This window comes from Zingiber officinale, chromosome 9B, assembly GCF_018446385.1.
Source record: "Zingiber officinale cultivar Zhangliang chromosome 9B, Zo_v1.1, whole genome shotgun sequence".
Lineage (NCBI taxonomy): Eukaryota > Viridiplantae > Streptophyta > Magnoliopsida > Zingiberales > Zingiberaceae > Zingiber > Zingiber officinale.
The window spans coordinates 31,826,818-31,835,006 of NC_056003.1; positions in this window are offsets into that span (position 1 = coordinate 31,826,818).

The window sequence follows — 8,189 nt, forward strand, 5'->3', positions numbered from 1 at the left end:
TTCTTTGAGATTGTTCATTTTATCATAAGCTGTTGGTAAATCTTGATGCTGATGTTGCAATACATTTGACATTGATGCCAAAATGTAACACCGCGTCATCTCATTAGCTTTTACCCATTTCTTATGATACTCAATCTCCTCTGGGGTAGAGTCACCGTCAGGTGCATCAGGGCAAGCCTCAGTCAGTACAAACTTATAGCTCTCAGCAGTAAGAACAATGTCCAGGTTTCTTTTCTAATCTATATAGTTTGGACCAGTAAGTTTGTTCTCTTTCAGTATAATGGCCAGTGGGTTGAAAGTCATCCTAAGAATCACAAAAATAAACTTTGGTCAAGACTCTAAATTTAGAATAATATTGATTCCTCAAACAATACTATTTTAAATTAACCAACACCTCACATCACCGTGAATATTGCATGCCACGTTAGTGTGGACGTATACAAATTCAACATTTGTAAGAGGAGGGTGTAACCCATTAATTTTATTATCTTGTCATCCTAACTTTATGACAAATAAAATTAATAGTTGGCTTCACTTTGGTCACACAAAACAATAGCAGTGACTCCGTTGGGGAGGATACTATTGAATGCGTCTAAGTGTATACCATTACTTGATACTAAGTCCATTAAATAGGATTGTGCCCCTTCAGTTGGAGAAGATCACACGCTCCTAAATAATTTCCTATAACCATCCATAAAAGGAAATTTGATCTAGTGATCCGCAACAAACCCATCCGTTATGGAGGGAGGCACTCAGAGCCAACACGCAAGCTTGTTGCATCACTTACAAACCAGTAATAGAGACCATGGGATTTATTAAAATCCCTCTCCCACTTAGTTATTTAAAAATTGAGGATTTTAACCTATGCTAGCATACATCACATACACATAAACATCACAGTAAATAAAAGTAATAACTTTGTAAATTAATTTTCCAACTATTATGGCCTTTTCCTTTCACTGTATTCAGTATGCTCCAACCCTAGTTGCTGCCATCTTTAGCCACCGCCATCGGATCGAGTCGTCGCATCCATCTTGCTTCTTATTCTGTTGCGCCTCTGGTGCTCCATAAGTACCACGCCTCACAAGAATCTGATCCGCGATAAAAATAGAATTTTACATATATCGATCTTATATTCCACGAGGTAGTGTACATGTAATCTAGATCGAAAATAAAATTCTAAAATCCTAGGGCTAATACAGCTCCTGCTGTATTAGTTACATACAATCATGTACACACAAAATATTGCCCTTGACATGTCGAAGGGTCCAATCACACACAACATCAATAAGCCATAATAGTTGGAGCCTGCAACCAAAGAGTTAGCACATCCTACTATTATCCTGCCTTAATTATGTATGACATGTGCATAACCTATTTGAATTCTAAAAATACACAGAGGCAAATCCTAGCTCTGATACCAATTGTTGGTTAGTCCTAGGAAAACGTACCGATTCCACTGTACAAAAATTTTGTACAAGTGTCGAACCTTTCCTTAAATAACCTATTGTGTTCTTTAGAAGTTAAATTAGGAATCGCAGACGGAACTTAACATCATTGATTCCAAATTTAACTTATCTGTTCTTAATGGTTTAGATTTGAATCGCAAAAAGAACTTAACACTATTGATTCAAATCAACCTATGTTATTAATTCCATTAAATATTAATTTCTAAAATTGGCTTCCAGGACTGCATGGCGAGGCACATGACTTTCTTGGATATGGGAGCAACCACCACCGCTTAGTCAAAGCCTTTTAAGGAAAGCTAATATTTAATTTCCTTAAATAACTCTAGGTTAACCAAAAAGAACAATCGAATCACAAATTCGAAAAAGAAGAAAACACAAAATCGAAAAATGAATTCGATAAACTAGATCTAATTGCCTCTTGTATTTAGAATTCTTACAAAGAAAATAACTAGTAGGATGCGGAAGAAAATTACTAGTTATATCTTCTCTTTGTAAGCTAATGACCTCGAGATCTTCTGTCGTATTCCTCGCCTTGCCTTGGACGTCGTGTGGGCAACGATCCTTCAAGATGAACACCACCCAAAAGAGCTTCTCCTCCTTGCAATATTCGGCCACCACCACCACAATAGAAAAGAGAGCAAAAGGGAGAAGAGAGGGAGAGAGGGGTCGGCCACTAAGATAGTCTCCAAGCTAAAGAATAAGAGTTGTATCTCATGAAGCCCCCTCACCCCTTCTTTTATATTACTTGCCCAAGGCAAATAAGGAAAAACTTTTTACAAAAAATAAAATCATCCAAGAGTTTTTTCTTTTTTCTTTTTCCTTTTTATATTTCCTTTTCTTTCCTCTTGATTGAATCAATCACCAATTTAATTTTGTGATAATTTTAAATAATTTAATATGGTCGGCCACTTGCTTGGGCACCAAGCAAGGTGGTCGGCCACCTCATCAAGGGGAAAAAGGAAATATATTTTTTATAAAATTTTACAAGAAAACTCTTATAGAATTTTACAAGCTCTCTTTCCTAAAGTAGGAGTTAAAAAAGGAAAGTTTCTAAAAATTAAAACCATGTTTTAAAATTTAAAAACTCTCTTATAAAATTTCCTTTTTTAACATGATGATAGAAAATTTTAATTTTAAAACTTATCTCCCTTTTTTTTAAACCATGAGGATGGTTAAAAAAAGGAAAGTTTTAAAACTTTTAAAACTCTCTATTAAAACATGTGGCCTAATTCAAATAAGGAAAGTTTTAAAAATTAAAAACTCTCTTTTAAAACTTATAGTTTTCTACAAAGAGAAGATTTTAAAAATTTAAAACAACCCTCCTATTTGAATTAATCTTGGTCGACCCCTACAAGCTTGGTCACCAAGCAATAGGGCCGGCCCCTATAAGAGGATGTGGCCGACCATTGCTTGGTCACCAAGCAATGGTCCGGCCCCCTTCTTGGACACCAAGAAGAGCCTTACATTTGGATGGACTTGAGACTATAATGAGGCTACGACAGGGACCTAGAAGAGAAATTGGTTTTGGCCTTCCGATGAGCTTGAGTATCCCGTGCTCGCCCCAAACACACAACTCAAGTTCATCGATAATAACTCATTCCACTAGAGAGTTATTACCGCACTACCGCACCAATGCCAAATTACATTATGGGCTCTTTCTTATTATGAGTTTGTTAGTCTCCCTGTGTTTAAGATTACGAATGTCCACTAATTAAGTAAATTACTGACAACTCACTTAATTAATATCTAGCTCCAAGAGTAGTACCACTCAACTTCATTGTCATGTCGGACTAAGTCCACCTACAGGGTTTAACATGACAATCCTTATGAGCTCCTCTTGGAGACATTCTCAACCTAGATGACTAGGACACAGATTCCTCTATAATCAACAACACACACTATAAGTAATATCATTTCCCAACTTATCGGGCATGTTGATTTATCGAGCTAAACCTCACCCTTTGATAAGTCAAAAAAATAAATATTAAATATATGTGCTTGTTATTATATTAGGATTAAGAGCACACACTTCCATAATAACTAAGGTCTAGTTCTTTTATTAAGTCAGTACAAAAAGAACTTACCTAAATAGTCCTACTCAATACACTTAGAGTGTACCAGTGTAATTTATTAATCAAGATAAACTAATACTTAATTACACTACGACTATTCTGATGGTTTGTTCCTTTTCATCTTAGTCGTGAGCAACTATTTATAATTTATAAAGAACCGACAACATGATCTTCTGAGTGTGACACCACACTCCATGTTATCTACTATATAAATTAATTGAACAATTACATTTAACAAATAAATATAGATATTGACCAATGTGATTCTTTTATTTCAACAAATAAATGTTTACAAAAGCTAGGCTTTTAGTATACACTCTAACAGGCCCTAGCTTGGAGCCCAAGCAAGGGTGGCCGACCACATTAACATTAAAAGGAGTTTTTAAATTTTAAATCTTTTCTTATGTGGAAGCCATGGTTTTAAAAGAGAGTTTTAAAATTATAAATCTTTCCTTTTATAGCTTTCTATAAAGGATTAAGAGAAAGGTTTGATATCTTTCCTTATTTGTAGTTTAAAGGAAGATTTTAATTTTTGATAAAACTTTCTTTTTTTGCAACCATCCACATATTTTAAAAGAAAGATTTTAATTTATATAATTTTTCTTTTACAACTAACAAGGGATTTAAAGAAAGAAATTTTTTAACTAAAATTTTTTATCGGAAACAAATAAGGAAGTTTTAATTTCATGTTTAAAATTTTCCTTGTTTGGATTTAAACGGGTGGCCAGCCATGACAAGAAGAAAAGGAAGTTTTAATTTTTTGTTTTAAAACTTTCTTTTTAGTCATTGGCAAGGAATATAAGAAAGTTTTAATTATGTTTAAAAACTTTCCTTATTTGCCAAGACCAAGGAATATAAAAGAGAGGGTAGAGGTGCCTCACCTCACAACACATCTTCTATTCCTCCTCTCTTATTCCTTGTGGTCGACCCTTCCTCTTCCCCTTTCTTCTTCTTTGTGGCCGGCGGCATCTACCTCTTGGAGCTTTATTGGTGGTCGGATTTCACTTGAAGAAGAAGAAGAGAAAAGTGACATTGTTTCCTAGCATCCCTTGGAGATTGGTTGGTGGACGGAACTCATCATCCTTGAAGGTTGTTGGTGGTCGAAACTTGGAAGCAAGAAGAGAGGGCTTGGGTGGATTTCAACTTGGTAGATCGTTGCCCACACGACGTACAAGAGAAGAAGAGGAATACAATAGAAGTTCAAGAGTTCTATAAGCTACATAAGGTATAACTAGTTATTAGTTTCCACATCATAACTAGTTCATCTTTTGTATATATCTTGAAAACCAAACACAAGAGGTTATCGATTTTAGTTATCATTTTTGTTATCGATTTTATGTTTCGATATTGTGCTTCTATTGAGGTCTATGTAGTTAAACGTTTAAATATCCGATTTTAGTTAACCTAGTTTACTGTGAGAAGTTTAAATATCCGATTTCTTTGAAAGACTTTGTCTAGGCAGTGGTGGATGATCCCATACCCAAGAAGGCCTAGTGCCTTGCCACGTTTGACCTGGAAGCCGATCCTTGAAATAGATATTTGATCAACTTCTGTAATATGGTTTAACTTAGGAAGATCACATCGGTTAAACTTAGAGTAAAAATATTAAGTATTGTTTCCAATTCAAGTTTAACTTCTGAAGGACGATTTGGATTAATAATGTTAAGCATCGTTTGCAATCCAAATTTGAATTCAGTAGAGCACAAGGGTAGCTTGGATAGTTTTATGCTTGTATAAATTTTTATACAGGGGAACTAAGACGGTATTCCGAGTAACAACCAACAATTGGTATCAGAGCTAGGTTTTAACCTCTGTGTGTTTGGTTTTAGTTTAATTATGCACATGTCATACATATTTTAGGCAGGATAATAGTAGGATGTGCAAATAGATTAATTCTGTGGTTGCAGGCTCCAACTATTATGGCTTATTGTGATTGTGTGTGATTGGACCCTCGGACATGTCGAGGGCATTTTATATGTGTGCATGATTGTACTTATTAAATACAGTAGGAGCTATATTAGTTCTACGATTTTATATTTTTGTACGATCTAGACTTTATGTACATTCCTTTGTGGAATATAGGATCGATATATGTAAAATACTATTTTTGTCGTGGATTGTATCCTTACGAGGCGTGGTGCTATTTGAGGACCAGAGGTGCAGCGAAAAAGGAAGCTCAATGGACACGACGACATGAGCCCTAGGGCTGGTGGCAAGTTTGATGACTGCTATGGCTGGCAACACATGGAGGACAGTGATGGAAGAGGCCATAATAGTTGGAAAATTATTTTTTCATATTTATTGCTTTTTATTTTCTATGATGTGTGTGTGTGCATGTGATGTATGCTTGCATGATAAAATTCTCATCTTAAATAACTAAGTGGGAGAGAGATTTATAAATAAATTCCACGGTCTCCATTACTAGTTTGTAAGTGATGCAAACAAACTTGTGCGTTGGCTCTGAGTGCCTCCCTCCACATCGGATGAGTTTGTTTGCGGATCACTAGATCAAACTTCCTTAATGGATGATTATAGGAAATTATTTAGGATGTGTGTGATCTTCTCCAACTGAAGGGGAACAATTCTATTTAGTGGACTTAGTATCAAGTAATGGTATATACTTAGGCACATTTAATAGTATCCTCCCAATCGAAGTCATTGCTATTATTTGTGTGACCGAAGAAAAACCAACTATTAATTTGTCATAAACCTAGGTAAAACCCCCTCTTACAAATGTTTGAATTTGTATACGTCCACACTAACGTGGCATTCAAAATTCATGGTGTTTGAGGTAATTTTATTTGTCATAAAGTTAGGTTGACAAAATAAAATTAATGGGTAAAACCTCCTCTTACAAACAATTGAATTTGTATACGTCCACACTAACGTGACATACAAAATTCATGGTGTTTGAGGTAATTTTATTTGTCATAAAGTTAGGTTGACAAAATAAAATTAATAGGTAAAACCTCCTCTTACAAACAATTGAATTTGTATACGTCCACACTATCGTGGCATACAAAATTCATGTTGCTTGAGGTAATTTAAGGTTGACAAGATAATTAATGGGTAAGACCCTCCTCTTACAAATGTTTGAATTTGTATATGTCCACACTAACGTGGCATACAAAATTCATGGTGTTTGAGGTGTTGGTGAATTTAAATGATATTATTTTGAGGAATCAATATTATTTTATATTCTAAAGTTTTGACCAAATATTTGATCGAAGACAGACCAACTATTAATTTTATTTGTCATAAAGATAGGTTGACAAGACAATAAAATTAATGGATAAAATCTCCTCTTACAAATGTTTGAATTTGTATACGTCCACACTAATGTGGCATACAAAATTCACGGGGATTTTGAGGTGTTGGTCTTGACCAAATATTTCTGTGATTCTTAGGATTTCAAATGTTTTTCAATCCCCTAGCTGTTAGAGAATACACTTACTAGTCCCAATTATAATGATTGGAAACAAAACTTGGACACTAAGGTGGATTGTCCTATCAAAAATGAGAATAATAAAGGTGTATTTCATTAGTTGTTGAAACATATTTAGTGGTGTTATCTACCGGTACCTGATGTGTAAATACGGGAGCCACTAATCATGTCTACAATTCATTGCAGGGGTTCCAGAAAACCCGACAACTATATAAAGGGGAAATCACCGTCTACATGGGCACTACTGCAATAGTAGCAACTATTGCAATGAGAGATGTTTATCCTCTGATAGGAATAAAATATGGATTTTGAGAAATTGTCTTTACGTACTAAGTTATAGAAAGAACTTGATATTCTGTCTCTTTTGATAATAAAATTGTTATCAAGAAAAAAAAAGGAAGTTATCTGTTCTGGTACGTTGGTTGGCAATTTGAATACTCTAAATCCAATAACTCCCACGATGCAACAAATGGAAATAACACATCTTCTAATTCTAATAAGAGAAAGCAACCTTCAAAAATGAACCAATCATATCTTTGGCATCTAAGGTTATGACATATTAACTTGAGTAGGATTCAAAGGTTAATAGCCAATGGACTTTTGGATTCATTGGTGGTGGAAAACTTTCCAACCTGCGAGTCTTACTTAGAAGGAAAAATGACCAAGAGGCCTTTTAAGACTAAGGGGTATAGAGCCAAAGATGTGTTGGAATTATTCTGATTTGTGTGGACCTATGACTATCTAGGCAAGAGGTAGTTTTGAATATTTCATCTCTTTTATAGACGACTATTCGAGATATGGGTACATTTACTTGATGCACCGCAAGTCTGAGTGCTTTGATGAGTTCAAAGAGTACAAGGCTTATGTGGAGAAATGTCATGGTAAAAGTATCAAGATACTACGGTCTGATCGTAGTAGCGAGTACCTCTTAGGAGAGTTTAGGAGTTACTTATCAGAGGACGGGATTCAATCCCAACTGTCTGCATCGGGTACACCCCAACAGAATGGTGTGACATAAAGAAGGAATATGACTCTTATGGAAATGGTTAGATCAATGATGAGTTATCCAGAATTACCGAATTTATTTTGGGGATATGCTCTGGAAACATCAGTATATATTCTGAATATGGTACCTTCTAAGTCAGTACCCTCTACTCCCATAGAATTGTGGAATAGGCGTAAGCCTAGTCTGAAGCTTATTCA